At 43.4% G+C, this 19,476-nt stretch overlaps 8 non-coding genes across 8 annotated transcripts; all 8 read right to left on the bottom strand.

Moving 5' to 3' along the window:
* Window positions 1-1,544: 1,544 nt before the first annotated feature.
* On the bottom strand, window positions 1,545-1,627 carry TRNAL-CAG (transfer RNA leucine (anticodon CAG)). The gene has a single exon. It is a non-coding gene; the product is annotated as a tRNA-Leu (tRNA).
* A 2,009-nt stretch (window positions 1,628-3,636) lies between these two features.
* Window positions 3,637-3,719, bottom strand: TRNAL-CAG (transfer RNA leucine (anticodon CAG)). Its single transcript has one exon. It is a non-coding gene; the product is annotated as a tRNA-Leu (tRNA).
* A 2,007-nt stretch (window positions 3,720-5,726) lies between these two features.
* TRNAL-CAG (transfer RNA leucine (anticodon CAG)) lies at window positions 5,727-5,809 on the bottom strand. Its single transcript has one exon. It is a non-coding gene; the product is annotated as a tRNA-Leu (tRNA).
* Window positions 5,810-7,810: 2,001 nt separating this feature from the next.
* Window positions 7,811-7,893, bottom strand: TRNAL-CAG (transfer RNA leucine (anticodon CAG)). The gene has a single exon. It is a non-coding gene; the product is annotated as a tRNA-Leu (tRNA).
* Window positions 7,894-9,901: 2,008 nt separating this feature from the next.
* On the bottom strand, window positions 9,902-9,984 carry TRNAL-CAG (transfer RNA leucine (anticodon CAG)). The gene has a single exon. It is a non-coding gene; the product is annotated as a tRNA-Leu (tRNA).
* A 2,008-nt stretch (window positions 9,985-11,992) lies between these two features.
* TRNAL-CAG (transfer RNA leucine (anticodon CAG)) lies at window positions 11,993-12,075 on the bottom strand. Its single transcript has one exon. It is a non-coding gene; the product is annotated as a tRNA-Leu (tRNA).
* Window positions 12,076-14,084: 2,009 nt separating this feature from the next.
* Window positions 14,085-14,167, bottom strand: TRNAL-CAG (transfer RNA leucine (anticodon CAG)). The gene has a single exon. It is a non-coding gene; the product is annotated as a tRNA-Leu (tRNA).
* A 4,098-nt stretch (window positions 14,168-18,265) lies between these two features.
* On the bottom strand, window positions 18,266-18,348 carry TRNAL-CAG (transfer RNA leucine (anticodon CAG)). The gene has a single exon. It is a non-coding gene; the product is annotated as a tRNA-Leu (tRNA).
* Window positions 18,349-19,476: the final 1,128 nt, after the last annotated feature.

Here is a 19,476-nt window from a genome sequence, read left to right as displayed (position 1 = left end):
TTTGGTAAGGATTGCGCTTTGTCAGCAAGACGTTATAGAACCTAAATATATGAGAAACCCCATCTCTCTTGACAAGAGGAGAACGGAATAACGTGCCAGGTGAAGACCAACAGATGCAACTTCCATCAGATGTTAACCTGATAAAGGAGATTAAATCTCCAAAAGGCATGTCAGAAGTGGGATTCGAACGCACGCCTCCAAAGGAGACTGTGGCCTAAACACAGCACCTTAGACCTCTCGGCCATCCTGACAGTATAGGCTTTTAGGAAATGAATAAAAGTTACTCAGAAACGTCTACCTCCATGCAAGCCTGAAATAATTTAAACCTTCAAACACAAGGTGCAACTTTATGCACAGGACAATAAACACAGAAGAACACATACGAAAGCACTTTATTTCACAGGTATACAGTTTTCATGCTTTTAGAACACCACATACCTCTCACCAGCTATTTAGGGTCCTGTATCCGACTCACAACATTTCCTTGCCTGCGACCTCTCTCTCTACACAAACAACTACAGCACAGGAAGTAGGAAGGCAATAGGTGGGGCAGTTTATGCAAATTTATGCTGCCAATGTGCCTTGCAGATTCATGCAGGATTTCTAGATCCTTGCTGGATACAAGAGAGAAGGACTTGTTCCAGATAAACTATCCCTAGCAGGGAAAGTCTGAGCACAGGCACTCTTTTGCTCTTTAGCAACTGGCCTGGGACTCACCCTCACTTGCTGAGGCGTGAAGTTCTGCATACCAACTTTGCACAGAAGGTATGTTTGTGGTTGTTTGGGGATGGGTGGGAGGTCAAGAGCAGGGAAAAGCAGGTGTCCTTCACTACTAGACTCCTCTTCTATGCCTCCCTGCCATTCACTCACTCTGTCTTTGTTTCATTCTCTCCTTCCACAACACTCCTTCTCACTCACTCGCTCTATCACTTGTATTTTTGCCCTTGCTCTGCATTCTATAGTGGAAACAGCTCTTGAATGAAGCATCTGAAAATGACGTGACATAAAATTTAAACCCTCCTTATTGGAAACCTAAAACATCACAAGACTTAATGTAACCCATTTCTTTCATAAAAAAGATTTTTAAAGTACCCCACAAAACAAATATAAAACACCACGAGTGCTAGAAGAATATTACATTAACGTTAAAGATAGAATAGGGCAAATGCATTTGCAGTTGAAACTGAAGTTTGGTACTTATTCAGATATTATTTACATTGCCAATTTTTAGCTGAGATTCTAAAGGAACTGAGAGAGAAAATGGAATTCAAGTTTTGTCAGAAGTGGGATTCGAACCAACGCCTCCAGGAGAGACTGCGGCCTTAACGCAGCGCCTTAGACCACTCGGCCATCCTGACCCCATGCTGCTTTTTCATCTAAAGGGTGAGAAATATATTAGGAACCAAAAAATGCACAGAGCTTAGGCCAATAGTGGCTAGAGCAAGAAAAAAACTCACTGCACTCTTCCAAGAAGACAATCCTATAAGCCACTGCGAGGGAAATGATCATATTTCTCAAGAAAAAAAGTAGAGTAAACACAGGACTGTCAGAAGTGGGATTTGAACCCACACCTCCAGAGGAGACTGCGACCTGAACGCAGCGCCTTAGACCACTCGGCCATCCTGACTTGCTTTCACAGCATCTTCCAGAGGCCAGACAGCCATGCAGGTGAGGTACTGAAAAGGAATGCCCTCAATTTATTTATCCTATTATATGCACTTCCAACAGATCTTTGAACAATCTTTACAGAGCAGGACCTATGGAGAACTCTTTAGAACTTTGAGGTGATCAAAGAGAAAGTGCTATTCACCAGCCACTTGAACGGCTCAAAGCTGCTTTGAAATTGAGACAATAGCCACCTCTTGGCTGGCTAAAGCAATTTCAACAAGGGATCTCAAAGTCACAACATAGGGTGGAGTATGCAAATTTAAGCAGCCCCTGATCAAAGCCCTAATGAAATTGCTGTAAGTGTGCTGGAGTCCAGTTGTCTACCAGATGCATGGCATTCTTCCAAATTTGCAGGGCCCGTCTGGCCAGGGCATACAAGAGCATGACTCTTCCAGATGACCTCTTACATGGGTCCTATGCTCATTTGGTAAGGATTGCGCTTTGTCAGCAAGACGTTATAGAACCTAAATATATGAGAAACCCCATCTCTCTTGACAAGAGGAGAACGGAATAACGTGCCAGGTGAAGACCAACAGATGCAACTTCCATCAGATGTTAACCTGATAAAGGAGATTAAATCTCCAAAAGGCATGTCAGAAGTGGGATTCGAACCCACGCCTCCAAAGGAGACTGTGGCTTAAACACAGCACCTTAGACCTCTCGGCCATCCTGACAGTATAGGCTTTTAAGAAATGAATAAAAGTTACTCAGAAACGTCTACCTCCATGCAAGCCTGAAATAATTTAAACCTTCAAACACAAGGTGCAACTTTATGCACAGGACAATAAACACAGAAGAACACATACGAAAGCACTTTATTTCACAGGTATACAGTTTTCATGCTTTTAGAACACCACATACCTCTCACCAGCTATTTAGGGTCCTGTATCCGACTCACAACATTTCCTTGCCTGCGACCTCTCTCTCTACACAAACAACTACAGCACAGGAAGTAGGAAGGCAATAGGTGGGGCAGTTTATGCAAATTTATGCTGCCAATGTGCCTTGCAGATTCATGCAGGATTTCTAGATCCTTGCTGGATACAAGAGAGTAGGCCTTGTTCCAGATAAACTATCCCTAGCAGGGAAAGTCTGAGCACAGGCACTCTTTTGCTCTTTAGCCCCTGGCCTGGGACTCACCCTCACTTGCTGAGGAGTGAAATTCTGCATACCAACTTTGCACAGAAGGTATGTTTGTGGTTGTTTGGGGATGGGTGGGAGGTCAAGAGCAGGGAAAAGCAGGTCTCCTTCACTACTAGACTCCTCTTCTATGCCTCCCTGCCGTTCACTCACTCTGTCTTTGTTTCATTCTCTCCTTCCACAACACTCCTTCTCACTCACTCGCTCTATCACTTGTATTTTTGCCCTTGCTCTGCATTCTATAGTGGAAACATCTCTTGAATGAAGCATCTGAAAATGACGTGACATAAAATTTAAAACCTCCTTATTGGAAACCTAAAACATCACAAGACTTAATGTAACCCATTTCTTTCATAAAAAAGATTTTTAAAGTACCCCACAAAAGAAATATAAAACACCACGAGTGCTAGAAGAATATTACATTAACGTTAAAGATAGAATAGGGCAAATACATTTGCAGTTGAAACTGAAGTTTGGTACTTATTCAGATATTATTTACATTGCCAATTTTTAGCTGAGATTCTAAAGGAACTGAGAGAGAAAATGGAATTCAAGTTTTGTCAGAAGTGGGATTCAAACCCACGCCTCCAGGAGAGACTGCGGCCTTTACGCAGCGCCTTAGACCACTCGGCCATCCTGACCCCATGCTGCTTTTTCATCTAAAGGGTGAGAAAGATATTAGGAACCAAAAAATGCACAGAGCTTAGGCCAATAGTGGCTAGAGCAAGAAAAAAACTCACTGCACTCTTCCAAGAAGACAATCCTACAAGCCACTGCGAGGGAAATGATCATATTTCTCAAGAAAAAAACTTAGAGTAAACACAGGACTGTCAGAAGTGGGATTTGAACCCACGCCTCCAGAGGAGATTGCGACCTGAACGCAGCGCCTTAGACCACTCGGCCATCCTGACTTGCTCTCCCAGCATCTTCCAGAGGCCAGACATCCATGCAGGTGAGGTACTGAAAAGGAATGCCCTCAATTTATTTATCCTATTATATGCACTTCCAACAGATCTTTGAACAATCTGTACAGAGCAGGACCTATGGAGAACTCTTTAGAACTTTGAGGCGAACAAAGAGAAAGTGCTATTCACCAGCCACTTGAACGGCTCAAAGCTGCTTTGAAATTGAGACAATAGCCACCTCTTGGCTGGCTAAAGCATTTTCAACAAGGGATCTCAAAGTCACAACATAGGGTGGAGTATGCAAATTTAAGCAGCCCCTGATCAAAGCCCTAAGGAAATTGCTGTAAGTGTGCTGGAGTCCAGTTGTCTACCAGATGCATGGCATTCTTCCAAATTTGCAGGGCCCGTCTGGCCAGGGCATACAAGAGCATGACTCTTCCAGATGACCTCTTACATGGGTCCTATGCTCATTTGGTAAGGATTGCGCTTTGTCAGCAAGACGTTATAGAACCTAAATATATGAGAAACCCCATCTCTCTTGACAAGAGGAGAACGGAATAACGTGCCAGGTGAAGACCAACAGATGCAACTTCCATCACATGTTAACCTGATAAAGGAGATTAAATCTCCAAAAGGCATGTCAAAAGTGGGATTCGAACCCACGCCTCCAAAGGAGACTGTGGCTTAAACACAGCACCTTAGACCTCTCGGCCATCCTGACAGTATAGGCTTTTAAGAAATTAATAAAAGTTACTCAGAAACGTCTACCTCCATGCAAGCCTGAAATAATTTAAACCTTCAAACACAAGGTGCAACTTTATGCACCGGACAATAAACACAGAAGAACACATACGAAAGCACTTTATTTCACAGGTATACAGTTTTCATGCTTTTAGAACACCACATACCTCTCACCAGCTATTTAGGGTCCTGTATCCGACTCACAACATTTCCTTGCCTGCGACCTCTCTCTCTACACAAACAACTACAGCACAGGAAGTAGGAAGGCAATAGGTGGGGCAGTTTATGCAAATTTATGCTGCCAATGTGCCTTGCAGATTCATGCAGGATTTCTAGATCCTTGCTGGATACAAGAGAGTAGGCCTTGTTCCAGATAAACTATCCCTAGCAGGGAAAGTCTGAGCACAGGCACTCTTTTGCTCTTTAGCCCCTGGCCTGGGACTCACCCTCACTTGCTGAGGCGTGAAATTCTGCATACCAACTTTGCACAGAAGGTATGTTTGTGGTTGTTTGGGGATGGGTGGGAGGTCAAGAGCAGGGAAAAGCAGGTCTCCTTCACTACTAGACTCCTCTTCTATGCCTCCCTGCCGTTCACTCACTCTGTCTTTGTTTCATTCTCTCCTTCCACAACACTCCTTCTCACTCACTCGCTCTATCACTTGTATTTTTGCCCTTGCTCTGCATTCTATAGTGGAAACATCTCTTGAATGAAGCATCTGAAAATGACGTGACATAAAATTTAAAACCTCCTTATTGGAAACCTAAAACATCACAAGACTTAATGTAACCCATTTCTTTCATAAAAAAGATTTTTAAAGTACCCCACAAAACAAATATAAAACACCACGAGTGCTAGAAGAATATTACATTAACGTTAAAGATAGAATAGGGCAAATGCATTTGCAGTTGAAACTGAAGTTTGGTACTTATTCAGATATTATTTACATTGCCAATTTTTAGCTGAGATTCTAAAGGAACTGAGAGAGATAATGGAATTCAAGTTTTGTCAGAAGTGGGATTCGAACCCACGCCTCCAGGAGAGACTGCGGCCTTACACAGCTCCTTAGACCACTCAGCCATCCTGACCCCATGCTGCTTTTTCATCTAAAGGGTGAGAAAGATATTAGGAACCAAAAAATGCACAGAGCTTAGGCCAATAGTGGCTAGAGCAAGAAAAAAACTCACTGCACTCTTCCAAGAAGACAATCCTATAAGCCACTGCGAGGGAAATGATCATATTTCTCAAGAAAAAAAGTAGAGTAAACACAGGACTGTCAGAAGTGGGATTTGAACCCACGCCTCCAGAGGAGACTGCGACCTGAACGCAGCGCCTTAGACCACTCGGCCATCCTGACGTGCTTTTCCAGCATCTTCCAGAGGCCAGACAGCCATGCAGGTGAGGTACTGAAAAGGAATGCCCTCAATTTATTTATCCTATTATATGCACTTCCAACAGATCTTTGAACAATCTGTACAGAGCAGGACCTATGGAGAACTCTTTAGAAATTTGAGGCGAACAAAGAGAAAGTGCTATTCACCAGCCACTTGAACGGCTCAAAGCTGCTTTGAAATTGAGTCAATAGCCACCTCTTGGCTGGCTAAAGCAATTTCAACAAGGGATCTCAAAGTCACAACATAGCGTGGAGTATGCAAATTTAAGCAGCCCCTGATCAAAGCCCTAAGGAAATTGCTGTAAGTGTGCTGGAGTCCAGTTGTCTACCAGATGCATGGCATTCTTCCAAATTTGCAGGGCCCGTCTGGCCAGGGCATACAAGAGCATGACTCTTCCAGATGACCTCTTACATGGGTCCTATGCTCATTTGGTAAGGATTGCGCTTTGTCAGCAAGACGTTATAGAACCTAAATATATGAGAAACCCCATCTCTCTTGACAAGAGGAGAACGGAATAACGTGCCAGGTGAAGACCAACAGATGCAACTTCCATCAGATGTTAACCTGATAAAGGAGATTAAATCTCCAAAAGGCATGTCAGAAGTGGGATTCGAACGCACGCCTCCAAAGGAGACTGTGGCCTAAACACAGCACCTTAGACCTCTCGGCCATCCTGACAGTATAGGCTTTTAAGAAATGAATAAAAGTTACTCAGAAACGTCTACCTCCATGCAAGCCTGAAATAATTTAAACCTTCAAACACAAGGTGCAACTTTATGCACAGGACAATAAACACAGAAGAACACATACGAAAGCACTTTATTTCACAGGTATACAGTTTTCATGCTTTTAGAACACCACATACCTCTCACCAGCTATTTAGGGTCCTGTATCCGACTCACAACATTTCCTTGCCTGCGACCTCTCTCTCTACACAAACAACTACAGCACAGGAAGTAGGAAGGCAATAGGTGGGGCAGTTTATGCAAATTTATGCTGCCAATGTGCCTTGCAGATTCATGCAGGATTTCTAGATCCTTGCTGGATACAAGAGAGAAGGACTTGTTCCAGATAAACTATCCCTAGCAGGGAAAGTCTGAGCACAGGCACTCTTTTGCTCTTTAGCCCCTGGCCTGGGACTCACCCTCACTTGCTGAGGCGTGAAATTCTGCATACCAACTTTGCACAGAAGGTATGTTTGTGGTTGTTTGGGGATGGGTGGGAGGTCAAGAGCAGGGAAAAGCAGGTGTCCTTCACTACTAGACTCCTCTTCTATGCCTCCCTGCCATTCACTCACTCTGTCTTTGTTTCATTCTCTCCTTCCACAACACTCCTTCTCACTCACTCGCTCTATCACTTGTATTTTTGCCCTTGCTCTGCATTCTATAGTGGAAACATCTCTTGAATGAAGCATCTGAAAATGACGTGACATAAAATTTAAAACCTCCTTATTGGAAACCTAAAACATCACAAGACTTAATGTAACCCATTTCTTTCATAAAAAAGATTTTTAAATTACCCCACAAAAGAAATATAAAACACCACGAGTGCTAGAAGAATATTACATTGACGTTAAAGATATAATAGGGCAAATGCATTTGAAACTGAAGTTTGGTACTTATTCAGATATTATTTACATTGCCAATTTTTAGCTGAGATTCTAAAGGAACTGAGAGAGATAATGGAATTCAAGTTTTGTCAGAAGTTGGATTCGAACCCACACCTCCAGGAGAGACTGCGGCCTTACACAGCTCCTTAGACCACTTGGCCATCCTGACCCCATGCTGCTTTTCCATCTAAAGGGTGAGAAAGATATTAGGAACCAAAAAATGCACAGAGCTTAGGCCAATAGTGGCTAGAGCAAGAAAAAAACTCACTGCACTCTTCCAAGAAGACAATCCTATAAGCCACTGCGAGGGAAATGATCATATTTCTCAAGAAAAAAATTAGAGTAAACACAGGACTGTCAGAAGTGGGATTTGAACCCACGCCTCCAGAGGAGACTGCGACCTGAACGCAGCGCCTTAGACCACTCGGCCATCCTGACTTGCTTTCCCAGCATCTTCCAGAGGCCAGACAGCCATGCAGGTGAGGTACTGAAAAGGAATGCCCTCAATTTATTTATCCTATTATATGCACTTCCAACAGATCTTTGAACAATCTGTACAGAGCAGGACCTATGGAGAACTCTTTAGAAATTTGAGGCGAACAAAGAGAAAGTGCTATTCACCAGCCACTTGAACGGCTCAAAGCTGCTTTGAAATTGAGTCAATAGCCACCTCTTGGCTGGCTAAAGCAATTTCAACAAGGGATCTCAAAGTCACAACATAGCGTGGAGTATGCAAATTTAAGCAGCCCCTGATCAAAGCCCTAAGGAAATTGCTGTAAGTGTGCTGGTGTCCAGTTGTCTACCAGATGCATGGCATTCTTCCAAATTTGCAGGGCCCGTCTGGCCAGGGCATACAAGAGCATGACTCTTCCAGATGACCTCTTACATGGGTCCTATGCTCATTTGGTAAGGATTGCGCTTTGTCAGCAAGACGTTATAGAACCTAAATATATGAGAAACCCCATCTCTCTTGACAAGAGGAGAACGGAATAACGTGCCAGGTGAAGACCAACAGATGCAACTTCCATCAGATGTTAACCTGATAAAGGAGATTAAATCTCCAAAAGGCATGTCAGAAGTGGGATTCGAACGCACGCCTCCAAAGGAGACTGTGGCCTAAACACAGCACCTTAGACCTCTCGGCCATCCTGACAGTATAGGCTTTTAGGAAATGAATAAAAGTTACTCAGAAACGTCTACCTCCATGCAAGCCTGAAATAATTTAAACCTTCAAACACAAGGTGCAACTTTATGCACAGGACAATAAACACAGAAGAACACATACGAAAGCACTTTATTTCACAGGTATACAGTTTTCATGCTTTTAGAACACCACATACCTCTCACCAGCTATTTAGGGTCCTGTATCCGACTCACAACATTTCCTTGCCTGCGACCTCTCTCTCTACACAAACAACTACAGCACAGGAAGTAGGAAGGCAATAGGTGGGGCAGTTTATGCAAATTTATGCTGCCAATGTGCCTTGCAGATTCATGCAGGATTTCTAGATCCTTGCTGGATACAAGAGAGAAGGACTTGTTCCAGATAAACTATCCCTAGCAGGGAAAGTCTGAGCACAGGCACTCTTTTGCTCTTTAGCAACTGGCCTGGGACTCACCCTCACTTGCTGAGGCGTGAAGTTCTGCATACCAACTTTGCACAGAAGGTATGTTTGTGGTTGTTTGGGGATGGGTGGGAGGTCAAGAGCAGGGAAAAGCAGGTGTCCTTCACTACTAGACTCCTCTTCTATGCCTCCCTGCCATTCACTCACTCTGTCTTTGTTTCATTCTCTCCTTCCACAACACTCCTTCTCACTCACTCGCTCTATCACTTGTATTTTTGCCCTTGCTCTGCATTCTATAGTGGAAACAGCTCTTGAATGAAGCATCTGAAAATGACGTGACATAAAATTTAAACCCTCCTTATTGGAAACCTAAAACATCACAAGACTTAATGTAACCCATTTCTTTCATAAAAAAGATTTTTAAAGTACCCCACAAAACAAATATAAAACACCACGAGTGCTAGAAGAATATTACATTAACGTTAAAGATAGAATAGGGCAAATGCATTTGCAGTTGAAACTGAAGTTTGGTACTTATTCAGATATTATTTACATTGCCAATTTTTAGCTGAGATTCTAAAGGAACTGAGAGAGAAAATGGAATTCAAGTTTTGTCAGAAGTGGGATTCGAACCAACGCCTCCAGGAGAGACTGCGGCCTTAACGCAGCGCCTTAGACCACTCGGCCATCCTGACCCCATGCTGCTTTTTCATCTAAAGGGTGAGAAATATATTAGGAACCAAAAAATGCACAGAGCTTAGGCCAATAGTGGCTAGAGCAAGAAAAAAACTCACTGCACTCTTCCAAGAAGACAATCCTATAAGCCACTGCGAGGGAAATGATCATATTTCTCAAGAAAAAAAGTAGAGTAAACACAGGACTGTCAGAAGTGGGATTTGAACCCACACCTCCAGAGGAGACTGCGACCTGAACGCAGCGCCTTAGACCACTCGGCCATCCTGACTTGCTTTCACAGCATCTTCCAGAGGCCAGACAGCCATGCAGGTGAGGTACTGAAAAGGAATGCCCTCAATTTATTTATCCTATTATATGCACTTCCAACAGATCTTTGAACAATCTTTACAGAGCAGGACCTATGGAGAACTCTTTAGAACTTTGAGGTGATCAAAGAGAAAGTGCTATTCACCAGCCACTTGAACGGCTCAAAGCTGCTTTGAAATTGAGACAATAGCCACCTCTTGGCTGGCTAAAGCAATTTCAACAAGGGATCTCAAAGTCACAACATAGGGTGGAGTATGCAAATTTAAGCAGCCCCTGATCAAAGCCCTAAGGAAATTGCTGTAAGTGTGCTGGAGTCCAGTTGTCTACCAGATGCATGGCATTCTTCCAAATTTGCAGGGCCCGTCTGGCCAGGGCATACAAGAGCATGACTCTTCCAGATGACCTCTTACATGGGTCCTATGCTCATTTGGTAAGGATTGCGCTTTGTCAGCAAGACGTTATAGAACCTAAATATATGAGAAACCCCATCTCTCTTGACAAGAGGAGAACGGAATAACGTGCCAGGTGAAGACCAACAGATGCAACTTCCATCAGATGTTAACCTGATAAAGGAGATTAAATCTCCAAAAGGCATGTCAGAAGTGGGATTCGAACCCACGCCTCCAAAGGAGACTGTGGCTTAAACACAGCACCTTAGACCTCTCGGCCATCCTGACAGTATAGGCTTTTAAGAAATGAATAAAAGTTACTCAGAAACGTCTACCTCCATGCAAGCCTGAAATAATTTAAACCTTCAAACACAAGGTGCAACTTTATGCACAGGACAATAAACACAGAAGAACACATACGAAAGCACTTTATTTCACAGGTATACAGTTTTCATGCTTTTAGAACACCACATACCTCTCACCAGCTATTTAGGGTCCTGTATCCGACTCACAACATTTCCTTGCCTGCGACCTCTCTCTCTACACAAACAACTACAGCACAGGAAGTAGGAAGGCAATAGGTGGGGCAGTTTATGCAAATTTATGCTGCCAATGTGCCTTGCAGATTCATGCAGGATTTCTAGATCCTTGCTGGATACAAGAGAGTAGGCCTTGTTCCAGATAAACTATCCCTAGCAGGGAAAGTCTGAGCACAGGCACTCTTTTGCTCTTTAGCCCCTGGCCTGGGACTCACCCTCACTTGCTGAGGAGTGAAATTCTGCATACCAACTTTGCACAGAAGGTATGTTTGTGGTTGTTTGGGGATGGGTGGGAGGTCAAGAGCAGGGAAAAGCAGGTCTCCTTCACTACTAGACTCCTCTTCTATGCCTCCCTGCCGTTCACTCACTCTGTCTTTGTTTCATTCTCTCCTTCCACAACACTCCTTCTCACTCACTCGCTCTATCACTTGTATTTTTGCCCTTGCTCTGCATTCTATAGTGGAAACATCTCTTGAATGAAGCATCTGAAAATGACGTGACATAAAATTTAAAACCTCCTTATTGGAAACCTAAAACATCACAAGACTTAATGTAACCCATTTCTTTCATAAAAAAGATTTTTAAAGTACCCCACAAAAGAAATATAAAACACCACGAGTGCTAGAAGAATATTACATTAACGTTAAAGATAGAATAGGGCAAATGCATTTGCAGTTGAAACTGAAGTTTGGTACTTATTCAGATATTATTTACATTGCCAATTTTTAGCTGAGATTCTAAAGGAACTGAGAGAGATAATGGAATTCAAGTTTTGTCAGAAGTGGGATTCGAACCCACGCCTCCAGGAGAGACTGCGGCCTTACACAGCTCCTTAGACCACTCAGCCATCCTGACCCCATGCTGCTTTTTCATCTAAAGGGTGAGAAAGATATTAGGAACCAAAAAATGCACAGAGCTTAGGCCAATAGTGGCTAGAGCAAGAAAAAAACTCACTGCACTCTTCCAAGAAGACAATCCTATAAGCCACTGCGAGGGAAATGATCCTATTTCTCAAGAAAAAAACTTAGAGTAAACACAGGACTGTCAGAAGTGGGATTTGAACCCACGCCTCCAGAGGAGACTGCGACCTGAACGCAGCGCCTTAGACCACTCGGCCATCCTGACGTGCTTTTCCAGCATCTTCCAGAGGCCAGACAGCCATGCAGGTGAGGTACTGAAAAGGAATGCCCTCAATTTATTTATCCTATTATATGCACTTCCAACAGATCTTTGAACAATCTGTACAGAGCAGGACCTATGGAGAACTCTTTAGAAATTTGAGGCGAACAAAGAGAAAGTGCTATTCACCAGCCACTTGAACGGCTCAAAGCTGCTTTGAAATTGAGTCAATAGCCACCTCTTGGCTGGCTAAAGCAATTTCAACAAGGGATCTCAAAGTCACAACATAGCGTGGAGTATGCAAATTTAAGCAGCCCCTGATCAAAGCCCTAAGGAAATTGCTGTAAGTGTGCTGGAGTCCAGTTGTCTACCAGATGCATGGCATTCTTCCAAATTTGCAGGGCCCGTCTGGCCAGGGCATACAAGAGCATGACTCTTCCAGATGACCTCTTACATGGGTCCTATGCTCATTTGGTAAGGATTGCGCTTTGTCAGCAAGACGTTATAGAACCTAAATATATGAGAAACCCCATCTCTCTTGACAAGAGGAGAACGGAATAACGTGCCAGGTGAAGACCAACAGATGCAACTTCCATCACATGTTAACCTGATAAAGGAGATTAAATCTCCAAAAGGCATGTCAGAAGTGGGATTCGAACCCACGCCTCCAAAGGAGACTGTGGCTTAAACACAGCACCTTAGACCTCTCGGCCATCCTGACAGTATAGGCTTTTAAGAAATGAATAAAAGTTACTCAGAAACGTCTACCTCCATGCAAGCCTGAAATAATTTAAACCTTCAAACACAAGGTGCAACTTTATGCACAGGACAATAAACACAGAAGAACACATACGAAAGCACTTTATTTCACAGGTATAGAGTTTTCATGCTTTTAGAACACCACATACCTCTCACCAGCTATTTAGGGTCCTGTATCCGACTCACAACATTTCCTTGCCTGCGACCTCTCTCTCTACACAAACAACTACAGCACAGGAAGTAGGAAGGCAATAGGTGGGGCAGTTTATGCAAATTTATGCTGCCAATGTGCCTTGCAGATTCATGCAGGATTTCTAGATCCTTGCCGGATACAAGAGAGTAGGCCTTGTTCCAGATAAACTATCCCTAGCAGGGAAAGTCTGAGCACAGGCACTCTTTTGCTCTTTAGCCCCTGGCCTGGGACTCACCCTCACTTGCTGAGGAGTGAAATTCTGCATACCAACTTTGCACAGAAGGTATGTTTGTGGTTGTTTGGGGATGGGTGGGAGGTCAAGAGCAGGGAAAAGCAGGTCTCCTTCACTACTAGACTCCTCTTCTATGCCTCCCTGCCGTTCACTCACTCTGTCTTTGTTTCATTCTCTCCTTCCACAACACTCCTTCTCACTCACTCGCTCTATCACTTGTATTTTTGCCCTTGCTCTGCATTCTATAGTGGAAACATCTCTTGAATGAAGCATCTGAAAATGACGTGACATAAAATTTAAAACCTCCTTATTGGAAACCTAAAACATCACAAGACTTAATGTAACCCATTACTTTCATAAAAAAGATTTTTAAAGTACCCCACAAAAGAAATATAAAACACCACGAGTGCTAGAAGAATATTACATTAACGTTAAAGATAGAATAGGGCAAATACATTTGCAGTTGAAACTGAAGTTTGGTACTTATTCAGATATTATTTACATTGCCAATTTTTAGCTGAGATTCTAAAGGAACTGAGAGAGAAAATGGAATTCAAGTTTTGTCAGAAGTGGGATTCAAACCTACGCCTCCAGGAGAGACTGCGGCCTTTACGCAGCGCCTTAGACCACTCGGCCATCCTGACCCCATGCTGCTTTTTCATCTAAAGGGTGAGAAAGATATTAGGAACCAAAAAATGCACAGAGCTTAGGCCAATAGTGGCTAGAGCAAGAAAAAAACTCACTGCACTCTTCCAAGAAGACAATCCTATAAGCCACTGCGAGGGAAATGATCATATTTCTCAAGAAAAATACTTAGAGTAAACACAGGACTGTCAGAAGTGGGATTTGAACCCACGCCTCCAGAGGAGACTGCGACCTGAACGCAGCGCCTTAGACCACTCGGCCATCCTGACTTGCTCTCCCAGCATCTTCCAGAGGCCAGACATCCATGCAGGTGAGGTACTGAAAAGGAATGCCCTCAATTTATTTATCCTATTATATGCACTTCCAACAGATCTTTGAACAATCTGTACAGAGCAGGACCTATGGAGAACTCTTTAGAACTTTGAGGCGAACAAAGAGAAAGTGCTATTCACCAGCCACTTGAACGGCTCAAAGCTGCTTTGAAATTGAGACAATAGCCACCTCTTGGCTGGCTAAAGCAATTTCAACAAGGGATCTCAAAGTCACAACATAGGGTGGAGTATGCAAATTTAAGCAGCCCCTGATCAAAGCCCTAAGGAAATTGCTGTAAGTGTGCTGGAGTCCAGTTGTCTACCAGATGCATGGCATTCTTCCAAATTTGCAGGGCCCGTCTGGCCAGGGCATACAAGAGCATGACTCTTCCAGATGACCTCTTACATGGGTCCTATGCTCATTTGGTAAGGATTGCGCTTTGTCAGCAAGACGTTATAGAACCTAAATATATGAGAAACCCCATCTCTCTTGACAAGAGGAGAACGGAATAACGTGCCAGGTGAAGACCAACAGATGCAACTTCCATCAGATGTTAACCTGATAAAGGAGATTAAATCTCCAAAAGGCATGTCAGAAGTGGGATTCGAACCCACGCCTCCAAAGGAGACTGTGGCTTAAACACAGCACCTTAGACCTCTCGGCCATCCTGACAGTATAGGCTTTTAAGAAATTAATAAAAGTTACTCAGAAACGTCTACCTCCATGCAAGCCTGAAATAATTTAAACCTTCAAACACAAGGTGCAACTTTATGCACCGGACAATAAACACAGAAGAACACATACGAAAGCACTTTATTTCACAGGTATACAGTTTTCATGCTTTTAGAACACCACATACCTCTCACCAGCTATTTAGGGTCCTGTATCCGACTCACAACATTTCCTTGCCTGCGACCTCTCTCTCTACACAAACAACTACAGCACAGGAAGTAGGAAGGCAATAGGTGGGGCAGTTTATGCAAATTTATGCTGCCAATGTGCCTTGCAGATTCATGCAGGATTTCTAGATCCTTGCTGGATACAAGAGAGTAGGCCTTGTTCCAGATAAACTATCCCTAGCAGGGAAAGTCTGAGCACAGGCACTCTTTTGCTCTTTAGCCCCTGGCCTGGGACTCACCCTCACTTGCTGAGGCGTGAAATTCTGCATACCAACTTTGCACAGAAGGTATGTTTGTGGTTGTTTGGGGATGGGTGGGAGGTCAAGAGCAGGGAAAAGCAGGTCTCCTTCACTACTAGACTCCTCTTCTATGCCTCCCTGCCGTTCACTCACTCTGTCTTTGTTTCATTCTCTCCTTCCACAACACTCCATCTCACTCACTCGCTCTATGACTTGTATTTTTGCCCTTGCTCTGCATTCTATAGTGGAAACATCTCTTGAATGAAGCATCTGAAAATGACGTGACATAAAATTTAAAACCTCCTTATTGGAAACCTAAAACATCACAAGACTTAATGTAACCCATTTCTTTCATAAAAAAGATTTTTAAAGTACCCCACAAAAGAAATATAAAACACCACGAGTGCTAGAAGAATATTACATTAACGTTAAAGATAGAATAGGGCACATACGTTTGCAGTTGAAACTGAAGTTTGGTACTTATTCAGATATTATTTACATTGCCAATTTTTAGCTGAGATTCTAAAGGAACTGAGAGAGAAAATGGAATTCAAGTTTTGTCAGAAGTGGGATTCGAACCCACGTCTCCAGGAGAGACTGCGGCCTTTACGCAGCGCCTTGGACCACTCGGCCATCCTGACCCCATGCTGCTTTTTCATCTAAAGGGTGAGAAAGATATTAGGAACCAAAAAATGCACAGAGCTTATACCAATAGTGGCTAGAGCAAGAAAAAAACTCACTGCACTCTTCCAAGAAGACAATCCTATAAGCCACTGCGAGGGAAATGATCATATTTCTCAAGAAAAAAATTAGAGTAAACACAGGACTGTAAGGAGTGGGATTTGAACCCACGCCTCCAGAGGAGACTGCGACCTGAACGCAGCGCCTTAGACCACTCGGCCATCCTGACTTGCTTTCCCAGCATCTTCCAGAGGCCAGACAACCATGCAGGTGAGGTACTGAAAAGGAATGCCCTCAATTTATTTATCCTATTATATGCACTTCCAACAGATCTTTGAACAATCTGTACAGAGCAGGACCTATGGAGAACTCTTTAGAACTTTGAGGCGAACAAAGAGAAAGTGCTATTCACCAGCCACTTGAACGGTTCAAAGCTGCTTTGAAATTGAGACAATAGCCACCTCTTGGCTGGCTAAAGCAATTTCAACAAGGGATCTCAAAGTCACAACATAGGGTGGAGTATGCAAATTTAAGCAGCCCCTGATCAAAGCCCTAAGGAAATTGCTGTAAGTGTGCTGGAGTCCAGTTGTCTACCAGATGCATGGCATTCTTCCAAATTTGCAGGGCCCGTCTTGCCAGGGCATACAAGAGCATGACTCTTCCAGATGACCTCTTACATGGGTCCTATGCTCATTTGGTAAGGATTGCGCTTTGTCAGCAAGACGTTATAGAACCTAAATATATGAGAAACCCCATCTCTCTTGACAAGAGGAGAACGGAATAACGTGCCAGGTGAAGACCAACAGATGCAACTTCCATCAGATGTTAACCTGATAAAGGAGATTAAATCTCCAAAAGGTATGTCAGAAGTGGGATTCGAACCCACGCCTCCAAAGGAGACTGTGGCTTAAACACAGCACCTTAGACCTCTCGGCCATCCTGACAGTATAGGCTTTTAAGAAATGAATAAAAGTTACTCAGAAACGTCTACCTCCATGCAAGTCTGAAATAATTTAAACCTTCAAACACAAGGTGCAACTTTATGCACAGGACAATAAACACAGAAGAACACATACAAAAGCACTTTATTTCACAGGTATACAGTTTTCATGCTTTTAGAACACCACATACCTCTCACCAGCTATTTAGGAACCTGTATCCGACTCACAACATTTCCTTGCCTGCGACCTCTCTCTCTACACAAACAACTACAGCACAGGAAGTAGGAAGGCAATAGGTGGGGCAGTTTATGCTAATTTATGCTGCCAATGTGCCTTGCAGATTCATGCAGGATTTCTATATCCTTGCTGGATACAAGAGAGTAGGCCTTGTTCCAGATAAACTATCCCTAGCAGGGAAAGTCTGAGCACAGGCACTCTTTTGCTCTTTAGCCCCTGGCCTGGGACTCACCCTCACTTGCTGAGGCGTGAAATTCTGCATACCAACTTTGCACAGAAGGTATGTTTGTGGTTGTTTGGGGATGGGTGGGAGGTCAAGAGCAGTGAAAAGCAGGTTTCCTTCACTACTAGACTCCTCTTCTATGCCTCCCTGCCGTTCACTCACTCTGTCTTTGTTTCATTCTCTCCTTCCACAACACTCCTTCTCACTTACTCGCTCTATCACTTGTATTTTTGCCCTTGCTTTGCATTCTATAGTGGAAACATCTCTTGAATGAAGCATCTGAAAATGACGTGACATAAAATTTAAAACCTCCTTATTGGAAACCTAAAACATCACAAGACTTAATGTAACCCATTTCTTTCATAAAAAAGATTTTTAAAGTACCCCACAAAAGAAATATAAAACACCACGAGTGCTAGAAGAATATTACATTAACGTTAAAGATAGAATAGGGCAAATGCATTTGCAGTTGAAACTGAAGTTTGGTACTTATTCAGATATTATTTACATTGCCAATTTTTAGCTGAGATTCTAAAGGAACTGAGAGAGAAAATGGAATTCAAGTTTTGTCAGAAGTGGGATTCGAACCCACGCCTCCAGGAGAGACTGCAGCCTTACACAGCGCCTTAGACCACTCGGCCATCCTGACCCCATGCTGCTTTTTCATCTAAAGGGTGAGAAAGATATTAGGAACCAAAAAATGCACAGAGCTTAGGCCAATAGTGGCTAGAGCAAGAAAAAAACTCACTGCACTCTTCCAAGAAGACAATCCTATAAGCCACTGCGAGGGAAACGATCATATTTCTCAAGAAGAAAATTAGAGTAAACACAGGACTGTCAGAAGTGGGATTTGAACCCACGCCTCCAGAGGAGACTGCGACCTGAACGCAGCGCCTTAGACCACTCGGCCATCCTGACTTGCTTTCCCAGCATCTTCCAGAGGCCAGACAGCCATGCAGGTGAGGTACTGAAAAGGACTGCCCGCAATTTATTTATCCTATTATATGCACTTCCAACAGATCTTTGAACAATCTGTACAGAGCAGGACCTATGGAGAACTCTTTAGAACTTTGAGGCGAACAAAGAGAAAGTGCTATTCACCAGCCACTTGAACGGCTCAAAGCTGCTTTGAAATTGAGACAATAGCCACCTCTTGGCTGGCTAAAGCAATTTCAACAAGGGATCTCAAAGTCACAACATAGGGTGGAGTATGCAAATTTAAGCAGCCCCTGATCAAAGCCCTAAGGAAATTGCTGTAAGTGTGCTGGAGTCCAGTTGTCTACCAGATGCATGGCATTCTTCCAAATTTGCAGGGCCCGTCTGGCCAGGGCATACAAGAGCATGACTCTTCCAGATGACCTCTTACATGGGTCCTATGCTCATTTGGTAAGGATTGCGCTTTGTCAGCAAGACGTTATAGAACCTAAATATATGAGAAACCCCATCTCTCTTGACAAGAGGAGAACGGAATAACGTGCCAGGTGAAGACCAACAGATGCAACTTCCATCAGATGTTAACCTGATAAAGGAGATTAAATCTCCAAAAGGCATGTCAGAAGTGGGATTCGAAGGCACGCCTCCAAAGGAGACTGTGGCCTAAACACAGCACCTTAGACCTCTCGGCCATCCTGACAGTATAGGCTTTTAAGAAATGAATAAAAGTTACTCAGAAACGTCTACCTCCATGCAAGCCTGAAATAATTTAAACCTTCAAACACAAGGTGCAACTTTATGCACAGGACAATAAACACAGAAGAACACATACGAAAGCACTTTATTTCACAGGTATACAGTTTTCATGCTTTTAGAACACCACATACCTCTCACCAGCTATTTAGGGTCCTGTATCCGACTCACAACATTTCCTTGCCTGCGACCTCTCTCTCTACACAAACAACTACAGCACAGGAAGTAGGAAGGCAACAGGTGGGGCAGTTTATGCAAATTTATGCTGCCAATGTGCCTTGCAGATTCATGCAGGATTTCTAGATCCTTGCTGGATACAAGAGAGAAGGACTTGTTCCAGATAAACTATCCCTAGCAGGG

The sequence above is a fragment of the Triturus cristatus genome, unplaced genomic scaffold, assembly GCF_964204655.1.
Source record: "Triturus cristatus unplaced genomic scaffold, aTriCri1.1 SCAFFOLD_262, whole genome shotgun sequence".
Classification (NCBI taxonomy): domain Eukaryota; kingdom Metazoa; phylum Chordata; class Amphibia; order Caudata; family Salamandridae; genus Triturus; species Triturus cristatus.
The sequence above is the reverse complement of the archived record's forward strand: the minus strand, read 5'-3'. Positions and strand labels throughout refer to the sequence as shown.